General features: G+C 49.8%; 1 protein-coding gene and 1 long non-coding RNA gene across 3 annotated transcripts in view; one reads left to right on the plus strand and one right to left on the minus strand.

Annotated features, from left to right (window-relative positions):
* STK32B (serine/threonine kinase 32B) overlaps nt 1-25068 on the plus strand; it is a 446518-nt gene that overhangs the window by 326163 nt on the left and 95287 nt on the right. The gene's annotated exons all lie outside the window — the stretch shown is intronic.
* On the minus strand, nt 13900-24345 carry LOC118152356 (uncharacterized). The gene is made up of 3 exons (XR_004741083.3): nt 24199-24345; nt 20296-20493; nt 13900-14070 (listed from the first exon to the last, which is right to left on the minus strand). It is a non-coding gene; the product is annotated as an uncharacterized LOC118152356 (long non-coding RNA).

The raw sequence follows: 25068 nt of genomic DNA on the forward strand, positions 1-25068 counted from the left end.
CATCTCCGGGACTTCTGACCCTACTTTCTGAGAAATTTTCTTGACTTCATCTTCTAAACCTTTCTCTGGAATTTTTTTTTCAGTTCACATAGACTTGATTTCCAAGAGCTCTTTCTTATCCTCAAATTACTTCTTTTTCATCACATCTTCTGTGTTTTAGGAACACAATGTCTTCTCCTAGCTCTCTGAGGATATTAATTCGAGTTATTGCGAAGTTTCCTCTTCACTGCATTTGTTTCTGCTTCCTCTGAGGTCCTTTTCTCCCTTTGTTTTGGCCTCTGTGTTTTGAAGGTTCTCCTCAAACTGATCACTGATGGCTGTTCCTCAGTATTCAAGAATGAGACAGTAAAAAGCTGATCGGTCAGTCCGGGGTGGGGAGAGCTCCACAGTGGAGAATCAAGCAGCAAGAGCCTGGAGGGTAGGTTCCTCCATGGGGTGAGGAGGAGGAAGGCAGGGAAGGAAGCAGGAGGTGGAGAAACCACTCACCATTCAGACCTTGGTTGACACCCCTACCTGTTTTCAGCCTATGCCCACCTCCACCCTCATCTCTGTGTGACCCAGCAGCACTGGACTGCAGGGTAGACTTATGAGTCCCACACTCTGGACCCAGAGTTTCCACTACCCAGCGCCCAGCACAGCCCATCTTCAGTGGTCCCTGCCCCTTCTAGGTCTGGAGATTTTCCAAGGTGCTGTAGCAGTGCTCTGCTTTGCTGGGATCCCCTCTGAGAACCCAGAAATCAGAGTTCCTCCACCCCATTGGACCAGATTCTCCATCTGCCTTTGCTTTTTGAACATGTGCTATAGGAGTTCATCCTTTGTCCCTGTGGATTTACACTTCCTTTATTCTTTTACAGTCTTGTTGGGGGACTCATTCATTGCCAAATACATATCTACTGTATGACAGGTGCTCAGATAGCACTGAACAAATATACAAAAATCTCTGCCTACCAGGACACATACACACACACACACACAGACACACACACACACTTTCCCTGTCCCCCTTCACTGCCCCTCCCCTCTCCTCTCCTTCTCCCTCTCCCTCTCCCCTCCTCATCCCCTCCCCTCTCCTCCCAATCCTCTCCTCCCTCCTCTCCCCTTCTCCCCCTCCCCCTCACTCCCTCCTCCCCTCCCATTCTCCCCCCTCCCCCATTCTCCCCCCTCCCCCCATTCTCCCCCCTCCCCCCCATTCTCCCCCTCCCCTCCCATTCTCCCCCCTCCCCTCCCATTCTCCCCCCTCCTCTCCCATTCTCCCCCCTTCCCCTCCCTCTCCTCTCTCCCTCTCCCTCTCCTCTCTCCCTCTCTCCCTCTCCCTTTCCTCTCTCCCTCTCCTTTCCCTCTTCTCTCACCCTCTCCCTCTCCTCTATCCTTCTACCTCTCCCCTCTCCCTCTCATTGCTCCCCTTTTGGCCTAGGCTTCCACCTGCCAGACAGTAGGTTGGAGAGGGATCCACTCAGAGCACTGGCAAGACCCAGGGGCCAGGGATCCTACTTATCTTAGACAGGCAGACACTTAGTGAGATTTACCTCTTTCCTCCCCAATAAGGGCACACAGAGCTCCAGAAACTCTCACAAATGGGACCATTTGTCAGCATCAGGATGACGGAAATGAGGCTGGAGGAAGCAGGGTACCCCCTAGGATATTAAGCCCCCTTTCAAGTTGTTAAGTCAGAGTTCGTGTCCTCAGGTCCACCCCGCACTCCCCAGTGCCAAAGAGACAGGTCACTGCCATGTTAGAAATTCCCTAGTGGCTTCTCCTCAGGTCTCAACAGAAAGCCTATCCCCTGGGCCGGTTCTCCCAGCACTCTGGTTCCATGCCCTGCACTCAGCCTCCACCAACACCATACCCACCTGCTCTCCTGTTTGATGGTGCCCTGCAGTCTGCCCAGGGCCCCTGCCCCTTCTTCTGTTTCCAATTAGTTCCCAGCTCCAGGAAGTCCCCCCTAAGCCCTCCCCACCAAGAAGGGGCCCAGTGCCACACGCCTGCCCCCAGCTCTCCCCGCAGCCACCAGAGCTTCCTGGCAACTCTCTGCATTTCATCCTGAGGACTGAGGTGCCCCATCTGTGGCCAAAGGAGTCTTGATTCCACAGGGAATCACTGGGCTTTTATATGGTGTGGTATGGCACATCTGGAAATACCCTCCAATTTAGGAATACTCAACCCCAATGCCAGCATTTCTCCACTAAAAATTCACACTTTTAACTGATGCGTAGCAGAGAGTCTCAAATTAACAATAAGAGCAAAAGGGGTGAAATATTAAGAACTTACCTTCGAAGGGGTTCGCTTCCCACACTGTGTTCCAGGCTGGCAGATGGTTAGAAAAATGGACCCCCATTTCAGATTCAGGAAACTCTTTCTCAATGTCTGCCTTATCACACCACCTATAAGCGCCTTCTTAGTTTTTTGTCAATTCTTTTTCTTTCGCTTAATGCATTTATTTGAAAGGAGGACTTTGTATCAGTCTCTTCAGTGGCTACTTTCCGCAGAAGACAGCCAGTGACATAGTTTGCCTCTATGTCCCCACTTCAATCTCATCTCCAATTGTGATCCCCGTAATCCCTGCGTGTCAGGAGAGGGGCCAGGTAGGAGGTGATTTGACCATGAGGTATTTTCCCCTACGTTGCTCTGCTGATAGTGTGTTCTCATGCGATCTCGTGGTTTTATAAGGCGGTTTTCCTTGCTCTTGTTCACTCTCTCTTGCCTGCTGCCATGTCAGATACACTTCTTCTCCTTCTGCCATGATTGTCAGTTTCCTGAGGCTTCCCCAGGCGTTTGGAACTGTGAGTCAATTAAACCTCTTTTCTTTATAAATTACCCAGTCTCAGGTATGTCTTCATAGCAGTGTGAAAACAGACTAATACAACTGTAAAAACATAAATAAATATAGTAGTACCAAAATAAATAAAAATCGTAGTACCAAAAATGAACCGAAAATTTAAAAAAAGGAAAAGAAATCGTAGTACCAAAAGAGTGGTACCAAATTCCCGTTAGACTGGGCGCCTACCAAGGATCTGAGCTGGGTTCTCCTCTCTCTCTGTATTAAAAAGGGTAATGGGAATGAGCAAATGTTAATAATCAGAGATGTTAAAGACATAACAGTGCCAAACTGAGACATTCTTCCTGAAATAATTAGGGAAATTAGAAAGAACTGAAGGAGGAGTAACTGCCTCCATATCTGCCTGAGTGTTCATGCCTGTCCTGTCCAGAAGCATCCATGGGTGACAGCAGGCACTTGGGGAGGGAAGACAGGCAGGGAGGGACCGATGAGAGAGGACGAGCATGACAGTCCACGGTAACAGTTTTCAGACTGAGACGCAGGTCAATCACGTGGAAGCTTTTTTAAACAAAAGGCAGACCAGTAGCCAAACTCCTAGAGATTCTGCAGCCCTGTGCCTGGGTCGTCGGCCTGGACTCTGCATTGTATTTTATTTTTTTCCTTTATTACATGAGTTAAATCATTTAAATTTGTTATGATTCTTGATACATTTGGACTTTTTCCCTCTGTTTACTGTGCTCTTTATCTTTCTCTCACCTTTGCATTCTTTATTACTGATGGTGTTTCTGTGCCCTTTGTCTTCTCCACTGGTTTGGAAGCCAATTTCTTTCTAATTTTTGTGGGTATGTAGTAGTTGTGTATATGTGTGGGGTACATGAGATGTTTTGATACAGGCATACAATGGAAATTGCCAAATAAATATTTACTGTATGACAGGTACTCAGGTAGCACTGAACAAAAATACAAAAATCTCTGCCTGCCAGGACACTCACTTTCCGGTGCACGTCATGGAAAATGGACTCTGCATTTTAGTCAGCACACCTGCTGCTGGCTGGCGGAAGCTTCTCTCAGCTGGCTGGGTGGATGAGTTTGTGACAGGGAAGGTTTCTTGGAGCCCCATCCAGAAGCCCAGGCTTCATTGCTGACCGGGGTTTGGGACCCTGCATGCTGCTGCCATCCTTGCAGCATTAAAGGCATCATCTGCAAAAGGGATAACAATTCTGCCATGCCTCTGTGAGACCCCAGGAGATAGCTGACAGTAAGCTCTGTGGAGAGAGGTCAGGCCCTGGCTGTGCTGATAGTGAGCTCTGAAAGAGATTCCAGGGTCAACACCAAGGTCAGGGAGAAGGAAGCACCAACGAAAGAAATCCCAGATTTAGCCCTGGACCAGGCTCCCCCTTCCCTGCCTTTGCTGGTCAGTGATAATGATGAGGTTGGTGGTAACGAATGATTGGGCACCTATTGTATTCCTTATGAGATTGTCAGCGGAGCTGGACTGGAACCCAGGTCCCTGAAGCCTGTGGTATTGGCCTTTGTGCTACCCTTGGCTGCACTTCCCCCCCCCCGTTCCCTTTCTTTCCAGAACTTTCACCAGGACCCCTTGTATCCAGCACATGGTCCATGCTCTCCAACAGCCTTGTCTTTGTGCTGACTGCATGCTCCCCTCCTTGATTTCAGGAAACACAGCTCCTCCTGGGCTCTCTATTCCCCAGAAGGTGTCCAGAGCAGGAGCCCCCCGACCCTGGCACCCTATGGTTCATGGGTTCCATCTTTCCACATAAAAATCCTGTGAAATAGAGCTATGGGATGAATTGGGCCAACCCCCAAAATTCATACACTGAAGCCCTAAACCCCAGTTCCCCAGAATGTGATGATATTTGGAGACAGATCTTTTCAGAGGTGATTAAATTAAAGTGAGCTCATTAGGATAGGCCCTAATACATACGATATGCCCGGTGTCCATGGGAGGATACAAGGGGAAGATGGCCACCTGCAGTCAAGGAGAAGGGCCTCAGAAGGAACCAACCCTGCCAACACCTTGATCATGGACTTTTGGACCTCAGAATGGTGAGAAAGGAAAGCGTGTTGTTTAAGCCCCTTGGTCCGTGGTGTTTTGCTACGGCAGTGTTCTGTTCTCCTCCTGATGCATGGGATGAAACTTTGGGACCACCTTGGGAATGACTGTGAAGCTGGGAACAGTTCAGAGCAGCTCAGGGCTATTGCACTGTGACTCCCAGGGTTGCAGCTGGAGCCACCACCATCAGAGACAGTCCCTGAGGAAAGCCACGGCCCAGATTGCAGGGCCATGCTCGCTGCACAGAGCGTCTGCCCAGCCTGCCTCTTGCTTCTCAGGGACAATTTGAATATGTTTATTATTCTGGTGAAGCTGCTCCTAACTAGACCCATCCTGCAACTGGCTGCAAGCTATTTCATTATCTGTTCACTTAGCAGATAAAAAAGAAAATGGAACTGAGCATTCTATGTCAGAGTAACCCCAGCCCCATGGCCATGAACACCCTGGTCTGTCTAATTTAGACCCTCACTTCCCTCCCAGCCCTCCTCCCGAACCTCTCCAATGCTACCCAAGAGAATGCAAAAGGCCAGGCTTCTGCATTTGAAATTATCCTATGAAATAGAAAAGCGTTGCTCTAAAGAGGCACAGGAATTTTACTGATTCTATGTCTAATTTTGTGAATGGATTTTTTTATTTTTTGAGACGGAGTTTTGCTCTCGTTACCCAGGCTGGAGTGCAATGGCGTGATCTCGGCTCACCACAACCTCTGCCTCCTGGGCTCAGGCAATTCTCCTGCCTCAGCCTCCTGAGTAGCTGGGATTACAGGCACGCGCCACCATGCCCAGCTAATTTTTTGTATTTTTAGTAGAGACGGGGTTTCACCATGTCAACCAAGATGGTCTTGATCTCTTGACCTCGTGATCCACCCGCCTCGGCCTCCCAAAGTGCTGGGATTACAGGCTTGAGCCACCGTGCCCGGCCTGAATGGATATTTTTTGAAGTGACTTGGGCAAGAATCCTGTCCAAGCACCACACTAATGGGACCCGAACCAACGACTTCTCTCTAAGCCCCTGATGGTGTGCAAAGCAGGAGCAGCTGGTACTGAGCACCCATGACACACAGGTGCCTTTACCAGGGTGGCTGGCGACACAGGACCCCACACGCAGAAGTGTCGCTGCTTGGTTTAATGCCCAGCTCTTGCCATCTTGAAATCCTTAAAACTCATTGAACAAGGGGCCGCGTATTTTCTCTTGGCGCTGGACTCGACCCATTATATAGCTGACCCTGCTATTATCTACAGTCGTGGAATCCTTACAAAGTAGAGCTTAGATCTTCATGGTGTGTTAGAGAAATCGAGACTCAGAGAAGGGAAGGGGCCCGTTCAAGGTCCCAGAGCTCATCATAGTTGTCAGTGCCAATGTCATCATCATCCTCTCCAGCAGCCCACCACTCCTCCCAGCTCTCTGCCCCCTCCCCCCATTCCACCCCTCCTACCTCCCAACCCCCCACCCCACCCAAAGCAATTTGCAGAGCAATTACACAGTGTAAATGACCACACTGATCTTCTGTTTTCTTCCCATTTCTTATCTTTTCCTACTGGAATGTAATCTCCATTCCAGTAAGAACTGAGTTTTGTCCATTGTGTTTTGAGTAGACAGTAGCACTTGGCACTCAGTAAGCTCTGAATATGTGATAGAATGAATGCAAAGGCCAGTTGCAGTGGCTCACACCTGGAATCCCAGCACTTTGGGAGGCTGAGGTGGGCAGTTCACGAGGTCAAGAGATCGAGACCATCCTGGCCAACATAATGAGACTTCATTTCTACTAAAAACACAAAAATTAGCTGTGAGTGGTGGTATGCACCTGTAGTCCCAGCTACTCGGAGGCTGAGGCAGGAGAATTGCTTGAACCCAGGAGGCGGAGGTTGCAGTGAGCCAAGATTACTCCCCTGCATAGTAGCCTGGTGAGAGATTAAGAGTCCATCTAAAAAAAAAAAAAAAGAATGAATGGAAATAGATGATTTCCCAAGACTCGCCTGTTAAGAACTGTGCTGTGACCTTGGGTCTTTTATTTTTATTATTATTCAGGTCTACACTTCAAGGAAGAACTGCTATCCCTGTTTAATGGATGAGGAAGCTAGGCTTAGAGACTTTCGGTCTCCAGATCACACTGTTAATAAGGGCAGAGGCAGGCTTAGAACCCTGGTCTCTCTGATGCTGTTGGAGGAAGCAGTTGCTCGTGATGTCTTCAGCCGAGCATCAGCCAAGACAGCAGCAGCACGACGGTAACAACCCTCACAGCCCCAAGGGGCGTTAGACTGAATGAGATCGTGCGTGTGCAGCAGCCAGTTCAGTGTGGCATGGAAAATGTGGCCAATGCATGCCAGGGGCTGGCTGCCTTTGTCCCTGTGCCTTCTCCACCAACCTATATGGACTCTGTTTACTTCTTGCCTTCCCTGCCCAGAGGTGTGGATTTCAGGAAATGGCACATGAATTATTTGTCATCGATTCTTTTTCTGAAAGTGGCTCTGCCATGTCTGCGCCCACCGTGCTCCCACCCTGTGTCCCTGGGGCCTCAGGGGCATGGGCTCTGCAAGCAGCGGTCTGGGTGTTTAATCCTGGCTCCTCCAGCACTTACTAGCTGGGTGTGGTAGTCAACATTCTCCAGAGAAACAGAACCAGTAGGAAGTGTGCACATGAAGGAAGGAGGGAAAGAGGGAGGGAGAAAGATCTATTTTAAGGAATTGGCTTATGCAATCATGGAGGTACAAGTTCAAAATCTGCAGGCAGGCCAGCCGGCAGGAGACTCAGGAAAGAGCTGATGTTGCAGTTCAAATCCAAAGGCCATCTGCTGGCATGATTTCCCCTTGCTTGTGAGAGGCCAGTCTCTGTTATGTTAAGGTCTCTGGCTGGTTGGATGAGCCTGTTCGCGTTATGGAGGGCAAGTGCTTTACTCAAAGTCAACTGACTTAAATGTTAATCTCGTCCAAAAATATTCCCACAGAAACATGCAGAATAATGTTTGCACGAATATCTGGGTACTGTGGCCCTGTCAGGTTAACTCATAAAATTAACCATCCTGCTGGTGACCCTGGGAAAGTCACTCAATTTCCTTGGGCATAAGACTCCTTATCTATAAAATAAATATAATGAGTCAGCATATCCTATACTGCACAAAATTGCCGTGAGAATCAAATGAAATAATGCATGCCAGTGCTGTGAACAGTGCCGGACGAAACAGCTGCAGTGTGGCCGTGGGGTCATCCACATTCCTTCAAGGGCACTTGGCTCCTTCCCCCTCATCTGTGTCCTCCTTCCCCCTCATCTGTGTCCTCCTTCCCCTCAGGTGGCAGGAAATGGGGCAGATGTGAGAAGGTCCCTGGTCCCTCTATGTGGTCTTCCTAAAGAGCAAAATTCCCAAGAGTTCTTAGTAAAAAGACCCCAGCTTCTGTCCAGTCTCAGCTTTACTGCTTTCTCTAAGACGCTGGCATTTCTCTTCTCCCAGGCAAGGTTTTCTTATTCGGAAATTGAACATGTTTAAATGTTTAATGTATTCATTAAGCTCTCACCATATGCCAAGCCTGGACTCATTCTGTTGGATACATCATTGCATTTAATTCTCACAACAGCCACTGTGGATGGACATGATCAGCTCACTTTACAGATGAGGAAACTGAGGCTCAGACAGGTCAGGGACCCAGGGCTGTTGCTGCAGACAGAGTTAGGGTCCCTCTCAGTGTCGGCAGCCAGGGCTCTCTGACTCTTACACGTTCTGGCAGCATGTCCCCTTGGGGGACACTCACAGAGACTCAGCCCTGAAAATAGCAACTCTTAAAATATTAATCCACTGGAAGGTCTCCACGTCGCCTCTGCTTTGAAACCAGGGCACCCACATTTCTAGTAAAATCAGGAAAAAAAAATCTTCTCGTTTTGTGGGGCTACCCTGGGGCCTGCAGTCAGCCGTGGGTGGGTGAGTGTGAGTGTCCGGGGTTGGAGGGTGTGTGTTTTTCCACTGATCTGTGCCCACTGCGCCAGCTTGTCTGACTCCTACATGCATATTCATGCTGTGCCTCAAGAGGTGATGCTCCTGCCCTCCTCCCCATCACGGGAGTCAAACTGAACATGCCTGGCTCCAGGCGGGCCCGTGGGATTCACCAGCATTACAGTCATCCCAACCAGCTCCCGTAGGGATCCGAGCTGACCACTGGCTATGCCTACATGCTGGAGGGCAGCGACTAAGAATTCAAAAAAAATCCTCCCCTGAATGAGCCCAGGACTCATAGCCTCCCATTGTGCGTCAACTCAGTTGATCTTTCTTGCCTCAGAGCACAGCAGGGCTCTCAAACCCCAGCAGGCATTGGAACTGCATGGAAGGGGCAGGGGCGGGGGTGGGCACTTGTGGGAAATGTAGATACCAGGCCCTGCCACAAAGGTGGAGGCTGTGACCGGCCTGGGGTGTTGCATTGGTAATAGGGACCCTTGTTTCTGAAACTACTAGTCAGTGGACTCACTCTGAAAGGCCTCAGCAAGGGGCAGGGCCATCCTGAGTCCTGAGCCTCTGGGGCTGTCTGATTCATCCATTCAACTATCCATACAACTCTTTATGGAGTATTTTTGTGGCAAACACTGTTGTAGGTCCTGGTGATACAACAGTCAAGGGATAAAGTCCCTGCTGTCATAGTTTTACATTCTAATGGGGAGAGAGACACAACAAGCAGATACAGTGACAGGCGTGATAAGGACATGGAGAGAAATGAAGGAGGGGAGGTGATAGGGAGTGCTGGGGAGCTGGGCACTCAGCATAGGGAGAAAGAAAGAGGCCCTGTGCATATCTGTGCAATGGACCTTCCAGGCCAGGTAACAGCAAGGCAGAGGCCATGGGGTGGGACAGTGCTTGGCCCAGCAGACCAGTGCAGCCAGACAAGTGAGTGGAGAGAGGTGGAGGGGGCAGGCCCAGCTCATCAGGGGCTTGGAAGCCTTTGAGAGTACCTGCATCTTACTCTACAGAGGAGGCCTGAGAAGGATATGGGTGGAGGGTGACAGCTCTGCCCTGGTGAGCATGGGCTGGAGAGGAGAGGGAAAATGCAGGAACACTGGAGGGGAAAGTGCTCTGCAGGCAGAGGCAGGAGGGTTTGCTGTAGAGGCGGATGTCAGATGTGGACAAGAGCAGTCGATGGTGACACCAAGACTTTGGGAATAAAAGCTGCTGGAGGTTTGAAAAGAGAGAGGATGTCCTCTAAAAGACAGGATGAATGGACGAGGAGGATATCAGGGGTTGGGGAAGCTTGAAGGACCCGTAGAGACACTGTTAGAGGTTGGGGATTTAGAGGGAAACTCACTTCCCTGGTTGTATTTTTCTCCAGCCATGTTCAGCTGGGTGGCTGCAGTGCAAAGACATCAGGAAATAGAAATTAACCAGGCTTTGGGTTCTGCCAGGTGAACAGGCAAGGGAGTCGGGCATGTGGGAAGGTTTGACTTTAGTGAGAGACCATGCAGCATGGGCTGATGCAGAGTGGGTGATGACCCTGGCGGACAGCAAGGAGGTAGAAGGTGGTGGATTGTGGGTGCCCGTGGGACTGAAACAATGGAGGAAACAAAAGGGAAGGGTCTGTGATGGTTCCAGAGTGGGGTGTCTGGAGCCAGGAAAGGCCAGGTGTGGCCATGGAGTGAGTGGTTGAGGCAGGCAGAGATGGAGATCCTGGGAGGATGAAGAGTCAGGAATAAGAGGCCAGACGCCCAGGTGCACGGTTGTTGCCATCACCAAGGTCATTGCTGGAGTTGAGTTGCAGATGGCAACAGTGACCAGGAGCAAAGCCCTCGAGGTGTGGTGGGACTTTTCTGAGTGTCCACAGGAGACTGCATCAAGGAAGGAAGGGATGGGTGACATGATGGACCCCACTCTAAAGATGGTGGAGGTTGGATAGGAGGGAGGAAGGGTGATGCCTTCCCTCCTGGCCAGAGCTAGAGAGAACGGGGAAGGAGGACAGGTGGGTTTAGGTTAGGGCAAGAGGGTGGGGGAAATGTTCAAAGTGGGGGACCTCATGCTGACCACAAATCCTGGAGAGACATAGGAAGGCTCTGGCACCAGGCAAGTGAGGGAAGAGGTCAGATTGGGGGATGTGCCTGTGTTTAGGACAGGATTCTAGGAAATGAGAGTGGCTCTGAATCCCTGTGCCCAATGTAAAGCGATAAAGGGCAGAATGAGACATGCCCCATGGTTCCAAGGTGGGTGACAGAGGTGAGGTTGTGTGTGCTGGAGAGGGGCGGTTCAGCATTTGGCTGGGCGTTCTGCGCCCCCTCCGCTCCCACAAGTGGAGGTGGCCACATAAGGAAAGGGCAGTGTTTCCGGAGGCCAGGCATGCTCTGGCAAGATTACTAGTTTGGAGTTTTATCACCCAGGAAATGAAATGACCACACTCCTCCCAGGCTGTTGTGAAGACAGGTGTGGTGTGTACCCCTTTGCCTCTGCAAAGATCTCCAGGTCGTTTGTTGCACTTAGAGCAGAGATCCAAGGCTCCTGCGCCCAGTCCATCCTCCTGGAACCCATGTGACCTCCTGTGCTGCTCCACCTCTCATGGCCTATAGTCCCCACACACACCCCCAACACACAGCCCCATCCCCAGCTTCACTTAAAGGCCCCACCCACAGCCTCATCCACAGCTCCAACCACAGCCCCACCCACAGCCCCAACCCACAGTTCCACCCACAGCCCCCACCCACAGCTCCACTCACAGCTCTACCCACAGCTCCACCCACATCACCACTCACAGCTCCACCCACATCACCACTCACAGCTCCACTCACAACTCTACCCACAGCTCCACCCACATCATCACTCACAGCTCTACCCACATCACCACTCACAGCTCCACTCACATCACCACTCACAGCTCCGCCCACAGCTCCACCCACATCACCACCCACAGCTCCACCCACATCACCACCCACAGCTCCGCCCACAGCTCCACCCACATCACCACCCACAGCTCCGCCCACAGCTCCACCCACAGCTCCACCCACATCACCACCCACAGCTCCACTCACAGCTCCACCCACAGCTCCACCCACATCACCACTCACAGCTCCACTCACAACTCTACCCACAGCTCCACCCACATCATCACTCACAGCTCTACCCACATCACCACTCACAGCTCTACTCACAGCTCTATCCACAGCTCCACCCACGGCTCCACTCATGGCTCCACCCACATCACCACTCACAGCTCCACTCACATCACCACTCACAGCTCCACCCACATCACCACTCACAGCTCTACTCACAGCTCTATCCACAGCTCCACCCACAGCTCCACTCACAGCTCCACCCACATCACCACTCACAGCTCCACCCACATCACCACCCACAGCTCCACTCAGCTCTACACACAGTCCCCACCCACAACTCCACCCATAGCCCCTACGTAGAGCCCCCTCACAGCTTCCACACATACTCCACCCACATCCCCACCCACACCCTCACAGCACCTACCCAGAGCTCCCATATGCAGCCCAACCCATAGCCTCTACCCAGAGCTCCACGCACAGCTCCACCCACATCCCCACCCACAGCCTCCACCCACAGGTCCCACCCATAGCTCCTGGCCTTTGTCTGTGCTCCCAGGACCCCTCCCATCTCTCTTACACAGCTCCCTTCCTCTCCACCTCTATTTCCCTCAGAGTATCACATTATGCAGTTTTATCTTTGGCTGTCTCTTGTTTTCTTGGCTCCTGGATAAGCTCCAGAGGGCAGGTCTCAGTGTGTGTTGCGTGTTGGAAAGAGCTCCCGGCAGGGTTGAGTCCAGAGCCCAAGCATAGTGTAGGGTAGAAATGATGGGGCAGAGGGAGTGGGAATGAGAACCGTGGTAGAAGCAGGAACAGGTAATTCTCGGTGGTCCAAGAGCACTGGCCGTGGAGAAAGATCGATCTAGACTGAGCCCAGTTTGAAGCTCGCATATTTGTAATTGGACCAAGTAACTGAACGTCTCTCAGCTCCATTGTCTTCTTCTGTAAGGAGAGGAAGAAACACAATTATTTCTTAGGTCCCTTTGGCTCTAAAATACCTTTCTTGATGACTCAGATAAAATCCATACCATCAAGAAGTTTACAAGAGTCAGGAAAGCAAATTTCAAACCCAGCTCTGGCAGTAATTTCCCAGACAACCCACGGGAGTTGCTGAGCTCTTCCAGACATAGGTCCCTCATCTGGAAAATGACCCGATCATTCTGGGTGGTGGCTGGACCCTCCATTGAGTCCAGCTCTCGGATTCCAACAGAAGTCATGTGGATAGAGCCAGATTAGGCCTTGATATGGACTTGAGATCTTTCCCAAATTGTCCTTGGACAGCTGGATGAAGAACATAAAGCCGTAGCCTGAGCATCTTCACAGAAACAGGAAGCTCTCCAAGAGTCGCAGCGTCCGGCAGGCCCAGCCACTCGGAGCCCGCCGGGAAGGCCGGGTCTGGGAAGAAAATAGAGACCACATGATCCTGGCAAGATGCACACTGCTCAAAGTGAGTGACATCGGATGAGAGCTGGTGGCCCCTAGGAAAGCCAGGGCTCACAATGAACTATCAGGGAGTGCTGGGGGACCCAGCCTGGACCAGGGCCTGAGCCTAAAGCCAGGGCCAGATGCTGATTGACCCTGTATGGAGCCTGGGCCTCCCTGGGAACCTCTGGACTCAAATGCTGTGGAGTTCTGCCCAACATTCACCCAGTGTCTCATGACATGTTTACAGACGGGTAATGCCACTGTTGTCTACTGAACACTTGTTGGGTGCTGGGAGCTGTGCCAGGACTGCAAATCTAGGAATGGGCCCTGATTTGATGGAACTCAGCGCCTACTGGGAAGGACAAGGATCAGCCAGATAATCACACGAGCACATATACCCTGTGGTCACTGTCATGCCAGTGAAGTAACAGGGAAAATGCAGACGGCAACCTGGTGTACCTGTAGGGTCCAGCCCTGCAGGGTCCTTTGAGCCCCTCTCTGCTGGTGTGGAGACAAGAAACTAGAAATAAAAGACACAAGTCACAGAGACAGAGAAAAGAGAGTCTGGGCCCAGGGGTCCACTGCTAACCAAAGTGCGGAGTCCGGCCGTGGCCCCGAGTCTGCACACTCTGACTTTTATTGTGTACAAAGCTGGGGCAGGGTAGAGAGGGCGTGGCCTTGGTGGTCAGTGATAGGATCAAGTACATCACGTGTCATATAGGTGGGGGCCCAAGGCTTTCTAGTAGCCGAGATGAGGTAAGGAGCATAATGCATCAGCACTTTTCCATACCTGTCAAGAAAGAACAAAGACATTAAGATTGATATTACTTTTACTGATTATCTCTTCTAAGAAAAAAGGAACCAGGTGCAGAAGCAGAACATGAGAGTGGACATGGAACGTGACCACTGAAGCACAGCATCACATAGACACAGTTAAGCCCCCGGATGTCTGCATGCCTCCCTGACAGCGTCAGGTCTACTGCAAGAGCTTGGAGGAGTGGAGTTTTCTCCCAACTCTCCCGAGGAGGAAGATGTCTCCGCCATCTTGGACATCTCCTTCCCTAGCTGGCTAAACAGCAGGCGCTTTCCCAGCGCTGGTGCTGCTGCACAGCCGAGGCGCCCTCCAGCAGCCCTTACAGGGGCGTGACAAGGGTTTAGAGCATCTTACCTTAGGGTCGTTCCTTTCACAATGTCACCCCAGGTTCACACTTGGTGACCTGAGAGGCATTAATAAAAGAACTAAGATCACCTATGAGTAACTAAGATCACGTGTGAATAACTAAGATCGCATATGAATGACGACTGCGGTTATATCTCTGGTTATTTTCTTCTTCATTATTTCTATGGGAATAGGCTGAGGCTTCTGACTCCTGTCTTGGCACTTATGCGGTCTCCCCTCCACATGCACCCAGGGCTTGAAAGAGGGCTTCTTGGAGGGAGTGATGCCAAATCTGAGAGTTGATGGGTGCAGAGGAGTTGACTAGGCAGAGGTGGTGGGCTAGAGGAGAGTGCTCCAGCCATGCAGGCAGACACAGGGCCATGGTGTATTTGAAGCATACACAGGTCAATCGAGTGACTCTGCCCCTAACATCTCTACCCCACCCAGAGGATGGAAATGGAAGAGTACCAGATGGGCATCGGAGGAGCTGGGCTCAAGTCATGCTTCTGCCACTGCTTTTGTTTTTGTTTTTGTTTTTTAGGCAAAGTTTGGCTCTTGTTACCCAGGCTGGAGTGCAATGGCACAACCTTGGCTCACTGCAACCTCTGCCTCCCAGGTTCAAGTGATTCTCTTGCCTCAGCCTCCTGAGTAGCTGGGATTACAGGCACCCTCACCACACCTGGCTAATTTTTGTATTTTTTAGTAGAGATGAGGTTTCACCATATTGGCCAGGCTGGTCTCAAACTCCTGATCTCAGGTGAGCCACCTACCTTGGCTTCCCAAAGTGCTGGAATTACAGGCATGAGCCACTGTGCCCAGTCCCTTCTGCTACTTTTTAACTGTGACCGTGGAGAAGTCACTTCATCTCTCCAAGCTGCAGTTTTCTTATCCGTCAAAAAGAAGATAATGCTGGTCCTCTAAGACTGGCAGGTGGATTAAATAAATCCCAGTGTGGGAAGGGGCTTTGTGAACGGCAAAACTGCACAAATGTGACAAATGGTCATCATCACTTGGGAGTCAACTCTTCCTTGTTTCCTTCTGCCACCTCCTTTTCCTTCCAAACTCCCTGCTAAGTAGGGATGGGTGCAGGGGACAGGAGAACTAATCATCATTTATTGGACATCTTTTCTATGCTAGGAACTGCATAAGTCCTTGACACACATTATTTCATTTTATACCCATTTTACAGATGAGAAAAACTGAGACCCACACAGTATTAGAGTAAGGATTTGAACTGCTGTTGGTGTGTAAAGGGCTTCAAAACGTGACCCATACTCAACAGGCTCTCTTAGAGTCACTGCAGGACTGTAGGACCCTAGCTGTCCACACCCATCTGTTGTTTTCCATGTGCTACTGCCATGTCTCCAGCCTTGGGGAGCTCAGGGCCTGGCGAAGCAGGCTGACTTACAGATTTATCATTCCAATTCAGTGTTCTAGTTGAAAGTAGAAAGAAATAGAACTGAGTTGAGTGGGTCTGTGCAGGCTACGTGGACTGAGGGGGTCCGAGCTTCTTAAGAAGATGATTCCCTCGTTGGCCCAAGGGAGGTGTGTCACAGGGCTCACCCATCCATGAAGGAATTAACTGAGCCTGGTGCATCCTCGGACACGTTTGTGAGTCCCAAAGCTTCGAAATCTCCATGAGATACACTTGGGAATAATTAGCTGAATGCAGTTGCCTTAGTAGCCAAGTTAACATCGGGCCCCACGGAGTGGCACAGCTTTTGAACTGTATTAATCGTTGCCAACCATGATGATGTTTGTTCTCTGCAGGATTAAAGAAAAATCAACAACCCCAAGCATGGCTTGACTGGATATACTTTCTCTCCCAAAGGATAAAGCAGGAAGAAAATGATTTGAGTAGCAGCATGGGGTTTTACAATAGAAATAAGACAGAACTATGTAATTAGGCTGTGTGTGTATATTTTAAAAATTGCTTCCATGTCTTCAGATGAAGCCATGGTTGTCTAACTGATATATCCTGGCTGTCCCACCTCTGGACTCTGTGAAGACTGCTCTCACCTTGCTTTTGTTGTCCAGTAAAATAGGGGTGACAAAACTGCCTACCTGTGTTTGTCTGCTAAAGCTGCCCTACAGAATACCACAGGACGGGCAGCTTAAACCACAGAAGCTGATGTTCTCACAGTTCTGGAAGCTGGAAGTCCAGGATAAGGGTGCCCACAGGGCTGGTTTCCTCTGAGGCCTCCTTGGCTTGCAGATGGCCACCTTCTTGCTGATCTTCACAAGCCCGTTCCTCTGCACACAGGCCCCTGACACCTTTCCATGCATTCTGCTCTACTCTTCTTGCAAGGACACCAGTCAGATCGGATTCAAGTGCACTCTGATGTCCTCACTTTACCTTAATCACCTCTTGAAAGATCCTGTCGCCAAATACAGTTGCATTCAGAGACATTGGGAAGAGGGACCTCCACATAGGAATTTGGAGGAACACCATTCAGCCCATCATACTATCTGGAAGGGCTATGGGGTAGACTGAAAATGGCCCCCCAAAGATGCCAGATCTTAATCCTTATAACCTGTGCCTGTGTCACCTGACAGGGCAAAAGGGACTTTGCAGCTATGATTTAGGTAAGGATCATGATGTGGGAAGATTCTCCTGGATTATCCAGGTGGGCCCAGTGGAATCACAAGGCTCCTGCCAACAAGCAGGTGATAGGGTCAGAGAAGGAGTAGGAGATGTCGCTGCAGGAGCAGAGGTGGGAGTGCTGCAAGGAGGGACCAGCAGCCAGGGAACCTGGGCAGCCTCCAGAAGCTGAAAAGCCAAATCACAGAGCTCCTCTGTGGGCTCCAGAAGGAGAGCACGCAGTCTGTTCACTCTTGATTAGGCCCTGAGGCTCACTTTGGACTTGTGGCCTCCCGAACTATGAGAGAATGGTGTGTTTGGTGGAATGGTGTGTTTGGTGGAATGGTGTGTTTGGTGGAATGGTGTGTTTGTTTGGTGGGATGGCGTGTTTGGTGGAATGGCGAGTTTGGTGGAATGGCGTGTTTGGTGGAATGGCGTGCTTGGTGGAATGGCGTGTTTGGTGGAATGGCGTGCTTGGTGGAATGTCGTGTTTGGTGGAATGGTGTGTTTGTTTGGTGGAATGGTGTGCTTGGTGGAATGGCGTGTTTGGTGGAATGGCGTGTTTGGTGGAATGGCGTGCTTGGTGGAATGGCGTGTTTGGTGGAATGGCGAGTTTGGTGGAATGGCGTGTTTGGTGGAATGGCGAGTTTGGTGGAATGGCGTGTTTGGTGGAATGGCGAGTTTGGTGGAATGCCGTGGTTGGTGGAATGGCGTGTTTGGTGGAATGGTGAATTTGGTGGAATGGCGTGTTTGGTGGAATGGCGTGTTTGGTGGAATGGCGTCTTTGGTGGAATGGCGTGTTTGGTGGAATGGCGAGTTTGGTGGAATGGCGTGTTTGGTGGAATGGTGAGTTTGGTGGAATGGTGTGTTTGGTGGAATGGTGTGCAGTGTCTCTCCATTTGTAGTGATCTTTACTGCACATGCGAGTCCCTGATACAGGCAGTTGTGAGGATTTCACAAGGAGCACATGCCAAACGCCTGGGACAGTCATTGGTAGAGAAGACACACTCGATAGGGCTCGACTCTGCTGGCCACAGCTCAACCACAGCCATCCCAGTTACAATGGGCAGTTTGGGCAGAGAGGCCTTATTGACAGAAGCTGCAGAATGTCCCTTTTCACATGGATGCTTCCTGCCCCATTTGTCAAGGTGAAGTCAAGGTCCCAGAGGGTTGAGGACCCTGGAAGCTTTACAAGCTTCAAAGTCAGAGTAGGCCATGTTCAGCAGTTATGTAAGCTCTTTCATTTTTTCATATTTTCAGCAACCTTTTTCTGAATAGCAGCCTGGCCCCGCTCAGAGGGCTGGTGCTCCCGTGATCCCCCTGCCTCTGTCTTCACATGGTCTTCTCTGTGTATGTGTGTCTCCCGGCAGCAGGGAGTAAATGGACAATGTCAAGCTGTACCATCAGGACCAGGACGTAGGAAAGCAGGGAGGGGCAGGGGGCCAGAGGAAGTCTTTAGGTAGCACAGACTGAGTGGCTTTAATCAACAAAAGTGTATTCTTTTACAGTTCGGGAGGGGAAGCCAGAAGTCCCAAATCAAGATGTGGGCACAGCTGGTTTTCCTGGAGGCTCTGAGAAGCCCCCCGACATCTCTCCCAGTTTCCAGTGGTCCCAGGAAACCCGTGCTGTGTCGTGGGCTGTTGGATACATCACTCCACACACTGCCTCTGTCCTTGTGACCTTCTCCTCTGTGTCTACCTGTGTCTCTTTTCTCCCTTCTTATAAAGACACCAGCACTGGATTTAGGGTGCACCCTAGTCCAGGACAACTTCCTCTTAACTTAGATGCAAGACAGAACTACCTTACTAGCAAAGTGATAGTTTTCTGGCAAAGACACCATTTACTGGCACATATAGACACACACTTTCCTGCAAAGACACTATTTCTAAATAAGATCACATTCTCAGATACCTGGGTGACATGAATTTTTCAGAGACATTTTTCAGCCCTCGACAGTATCCCAGAAGGAGATTGCAACTGAGCTGTGTCCTAAAACCTGGGTCAGAGTTCAGTAGGGAGAAGGATGTGCTCTCCAGAGATAAGGCCAGGGAAAGACTGAGGCATCCAGAGCACCCAAGGTGGTCTGACCACAAGGCACAGAGGGCCAAGCCTACAGGCAAGATCAGGAAATGCCTGAAGGCCTTCGGAGTCTGGCTATTGGATCAGAGCTTTCTAAACACTTGACCACGAATGGGCCTGGGGCATGTGGCAGCTGTGCTTCCATCTAAACGTGTCTTTGTGATGCTTCTGGGCTAGAATGGCTCCCTCTGCATCCCCTCTCATGTACGTATGATGGGGATTATCGTCAATGACCTTAGTTGTCAGATTTTCAAGTTGACAAGCACATCTCAATGCTCACTTTTCATCTCTGGATTATCCTGGGACACCAGCACCATACGCGCCACAGGGCCATTAGGAGGATTTATGTAGAAAAGGGACAGGTTCACATTTGTGCTCTGTAAGGACATTTGAGTCACATTAAACAAGAACTGCAACCTTGCATGTGGGCGGTGTAATAAACGAAAAGTTTCCTGAAATGGGAGTAACATTTTTAAAAACCAAATCAGAACGGGCACAGTGGCTCACACCTGTAATCCCAGCACTTTGGGAGGCTGAGGTGGGTGGATCACTTGGGGTCAGGAGTTTGAGACCAGTCTGGCCAGCATGGTGATACCCTTTCCCTACTAAAAATACAAAAATTAGCTGTGTGTGATGATGCATACCTCTAATCCCAGCTACTTGGGAAGCTGAGGCACGAGAATAGCTGGAACCCAGGAGGTGGAGGAGGTTGCGGTAAGCCAAGATCACACGACTACACTCCAGTCTGAGTGACAAAGCGAGACTCCATCTCAAAAAAATTAATTAATTAATTGAAAAATGAAATCAGATCTTTATTATAAGTATGTTCCTCAGATTATTACTACCTACTTTAGAATTCTGGCAATGCTAATTCTTTTTTTTTTTAATTTCCCCACCCATAGAGACAGAACATTGATCTAGAGACCAACTTGAGAGTAGGTCTTATCTCCACCAGTGTTTGACCTTTGACAAATCACAAGCGAGAACCAGACACATCACCGAACCTCTGTCAATAGTTCTCTCTTTATCAGTAAAATAGGAGTAGCAATACCGGTCTCTAAGAGTTGTGTGAAGATGGTGACATAGGGAGTGCCTCCCCAGCACCTGATAACAAACAGCCACGTCGCACATGGCTAAATCCACATAACACTCATCAGTTTGTCCCTGACACACAATCAACACTCAGTAAAGTTTACCTGTTAATACTGTCAGTACTGCTTTTAACGCTGAAGCATTGTGTTGGAGACTGCTGTTTGTACATGGTCCCCCCTCCACAGGAGCAGGAGACAGAAGTGAGAAAGAAGTAATATTTAATGAGTAGAGATGATATGTTGTCATTTCTTCATCGTTGTTAATTTCTAGAAGAACAATCCACGCCAATATGGTGAGAGATTCTAAAACATGAGAACAAAGATCCTTAGCGTCCTGTTCCACATCCGCTTGCTGGTGGATGGGTGCAAAGTCCCATTCAAACTGAGGTCAACAGTCAAGGTGAAGCCCTCCCATTCTTTCCAACCCCCAGTAAATGTCTTTGGCCATCCTTCCCAGTGCCGATCCTGTTGACTCAACCTCCTACTGAAATGTCTTTATCACACCCTGTTATTGTTACTAGTAACAGTCGTGCCTTTCCATGTGCCTGGCCATGTGCTGGTTGATGTCATGAGAACCATCTCATCCAATCCTCACTATAACCATAGAGCGGGCGTTATCATCCAGCTTACACGTGAGGAAGCTAATGCTCACCGTGTTAGTTCATTCTCACATTGTTATAAAGAAATACCGGAGACTGGGTTGTTTATAAAGAAAAGAGGCTTCATCGACTCATGGTTCTGAAGGCAGGACAGGAAGCACGGCCGCATCTGCCTGGTTTCTGGGGAGGCCTCGGGAAACAACTTACAACCATAACAAAAGGCAGAGTGGACGCAGGCACGTTTTACATGACCGGAGCAGGAGCGTGAGAGTGTGGGGAGGGGCTACACACCTATCACTATCTCACTGTCGTGATAACACTATCATGACAATGGCACCAAGAGGATTGTGCTAAACTGTTTAGGAGAAACCAACCCCATGATCCAGTCACCTCCCACCAGGCCCCACCTCCAACACCGGCAATTACAGTTCAACAGGAGACTTGGGCGGGGACAGAGATCCTAACCGTAGCACTTACCGGGGCAGCGTGCCCTGTTTGCATGGCCAGCCAGAGGCAGGGTCAGGACGGGATCTCGAGTCTCTCTTCTCCGTCCTTTGCTACCTCCCGCTCCCTCCCGCATGCATACGGATAACATGTTCCCTTCCCTAGTGGTGAAATAGCCACAGATTTTTGCTTCACTTAGTCTACCTTTGCCCTCCAAGTTTTTGTATTTATCTCTGCTGCTGCGTAAGGTTGCCAGCATAGAATATTGAGAAACCCCCTGCCAAAAGGCACATGCAGAAATGTCCTGGTGGTCCTGCTTTGCAGTCTGGTCATGGGTACCTGTGGATCAGAGCCGTTTCTATGCTGTTTTTTAAAATAGCCCAGCTGACATTTTGTGCTTCGTTTTATTTGAGGGCTGGGGAATAATTCAAGAGCAGCACCAGGTTTTATAGCCCTGCATGCATACTTTCCATCAAAGTGTCATTTTGCCTAGCTCTGAAATTATGGGCCTGTCCTCAGAAAACATTGTCAGCACCTTCCCATCCACGCAATGCTCCTAATGCCCTTTCTGATCGTTCAAACCCATTTTCAACAGGATGACGTGCTGGAGCTGAGATATGATCGATATAAAAAACAGAGCTGGAGGAAACGTTCCTGAAACCGTCTAAACTAAAGGCACTGCTAAGATACTTTACCCAGAAAATGCTATTCTTATTAAATCACAGTGACTCAGATTCTCCATCTCCTCCACGCAGCTTTGCAGGCATCTGCCCAGCGAGTCTCCTGTGAAAGAGACCTAATTTGCTAAAAGCTCGGGAATCTGCCAGTCTGCCTTTGACTTCTCCCCAGCTCCTTTTAAAAGAGCAGTGACAGTCCCATCGCTGTGACTTATTTCAGCACTTCTTCCTCGCCGCACTGGGACTGTGCAGAGTGCTGAACAAATGTCATCTCATTGTCCATTCAGCAACAGTGAGATAGCCGCTGCTGTTCCCATTTCCCAGATGAGGAAAACAAGGCTCAGAGTAGGTGGCCTCAGATTATATAGCCAGAGTATTAGTTTTCTATTGCTGTGAAACTAATTACCACTAACTTTACAACTTGAAATAACTCACATTTATTTTCCCTCCGTTTCGGTGGCCCAGGAGTCCAGGGGGGCTTAACTGGATTGTCTGCGGAGGATTTCACAAAACTACAATCCACACGCCCACCCGGCTGCATTCCTTTCTGGAACATGGGGTGGGGTCCTCTCCCAGGCTCTTGTGGTTGTTGGCAGATTTCAGCTCTTGTCGCTGCAGGACTGAGGTCCCGTTTTCCTGCTACCCATTGCCCGGTGGCCACTCTTCCTCCCAAGGACACCTAGATTCCCTGCTGTGTGACTGGCTCTCACATGGCAGCACATGTCTTGAGGTCTCACTCCAGTCTGCCAGGACAGAGTCATATAATGTAATGTCATCCCACCAACTTTGCCCTGTGACATAACTGAATTAAGGGGTGACACCCATCACCTTTGTCACCTTCCATGTCTAGAACCACATCGCAGGCCAGATGATTTATTCTCTCACCCTCCTCCTTCCTCATCTGCAGAATGAGAACTTGCCCCCTAGATGGTGCACAGATGGCTTTTTCTTGCCATTCAGATGTCAACCCAAAGTCACCGCTTCTTAAAGGTCTTCCTGACCTTCTGCCAAAACTAGGGACCCTCTATTGGTCTCTTTTCTAGACTCTGCTTTCTTCACCTGCTACAATGAACAATCCTGCGATTTATTCATGTGCCTTCTGGCCTGCCTCTCCTCCTAGAATGCAAGCTCCATTTGGCTGGGTCTGTCTTGTTCATGACATGCCTTCACGACCACAAAGGGGAAACTCTGTAAATGCTTGAGATTCCAGTCTGTGCTAAGAGCCAGTACAGAGGCAACGTGTGTTATGTATCAGATATTTAATCCACACAGCAAAGGAAAGTCAGGCAGAGACGGGAATCACGCAGATAGTCAAAGGCGAGGCTGGCGTTGGAACCCAAACTGTCTAGCTCATGGGCTGGACTCTCCCAAACAGGGCAGCCCCTTTCCTTGGATCTGTGGGGTCTAGGGACCAAGCTGGCCACATCTGTGCCCCATTCTGTTCGCAGGATATGAGACACTGTGAGCAGGTGCAATGGAGATGTGGGGGTGGCCAGGCACTGGGCTTATCCAAGGCCATGCTGTGGTTAGCAGGGCCCTTGCTGCCCCTTGAGGTTTGCCCTCTTCTCCATCAGCTCTCCTTCCCTCATGCCAGTTGTGTTAGCTTCCTGGGACTGCCACAGCAAATTACTGCAAAATTGTCGGCTTAAAACAATACAAATTTATTCTCTCATAATTCCAGCTAGAAGTTCACATCAAAGTGGAATCGTGGCTGGGCTTCCTCTGGAGGCCCAGGAGAGAATTCGCCCCCTGCGTGTTCCAGCACCGGGTGGCTCTGGCGTTCCCGGCTTATGGCTGCATCACCCCAGCCTCTGCCTCCATCTCCTCACAGCCTTCTTCTCTCCTGTGTCTGTATCCAAATCCCTCCCCGCACTTTCCTCCTATAAAGACACGAGTCTTTAGAGCCATCCCTAAATCCAGGATGATTTATGTTGAGATTCTTAAGTAATTACCCCTGCAAAGACTCCATTGCCACATAGGGTCCCGCTCTGAGGTACTGGATGGACATGAATTTTGGAGGGACACCATTCAACCCAGTATACCAGATCACGTCTTCTTGGGTCTGTCATCCCACCCTCACCTCACCTGTGTCCTGACTCTAGCTCTGTCTTTAGGCTACAGCCCTTGTAGGCATTTTATAGCCCCCACTTCCTGGGCCACAGTCACCTCCTCCCTGGTCCCCACACCCCACATGAAATCATCTCAGTCCTGGTGATACTTTAAGAGATAAGCCTGAACGTTTGCTGCTATGTTTTCATTCTTGACTGTTAACCTATTTTCTTTCTTACCAACTTTTGATGAGAAACTCTGCTGGGAGCCACCTGGGCAGGGTCCAAGCATTTGCTGACTTGATCCACAAACACTTGACTCTAGGTCTTCCGCCTTTTGTTTTAATTGTATAAGTTCCCAAGTCCATCCTTCCCATGAGGCTCCCTACGGGTCTCTGCAGTAATCCCTTAGTTCACAGTGGAGGCTTTGTGACCTCAGCAGCAGGGGCCCATGTACTCAGTGCTTCTCAGTACTCACCGGCTTGCAAAGGCACAATGAAAATAAAAATTTAAATATGGAGGTTGAGTGCTTCTTTCATCCCCAAACCCATGGACATTGCATTGCATTACTACACTGAACCACAGCGTGTTTTCAGGTAGAATTCATATTTGATAAACTCGGGAGCAGCTGCTCTTTATTTTGAAGAAAGCTATCATTAGTCTCAGTAGATGTGACATTTGTTATAAATGAGTGAGAATTTATGCATTTGTCAAATCTGTGGTTTTAATGCAGAGCCCAGCAAATGTGTAGACGTCAGTAATAGGTAAGTTGAGCTTGAAGCCGTTCTTCTCTTCCTTTCATTCTTTCATTCTTACACGCAGTGGCGTTTTACGTGTGTCTACCACTGCGTCGGACACTGTGCTGGGTATGGGCTTGTAGATGCAAAGAAAGCAAAGCCTCAGCCCTCAAAATGTTTCACTTGGAATTGAGAGGCCCTTTGCTATCATGGTGATGTAGAGCAGAACTTTCCGGAAACTCCTCAGCCCAGATTTTGCCCCACATAGGTCACTATGTTACCCTTAAAAGAGGTCAGCACACTTTCTCCATAAAGGGCCAGGTAATAAATACTTCAGGTTTTGAGGGCCACGTTAGTCTCTGTTGCATGTTCC

This window comes from Callithrix jacchus, chromosome 3, assembly GCF_049354715.1.
Source record: "Callithrix jacchus isolate 240 chromosome 3, calJac240_pri, whole genome shotgun sequence".
NCBI classification, from domain to species: domain Eukaryota; kingdom Metazoa; phylum Chordata; class Mammalia; order Primates; family Cebidae; genus Callithrix; species Callithrix jacchus.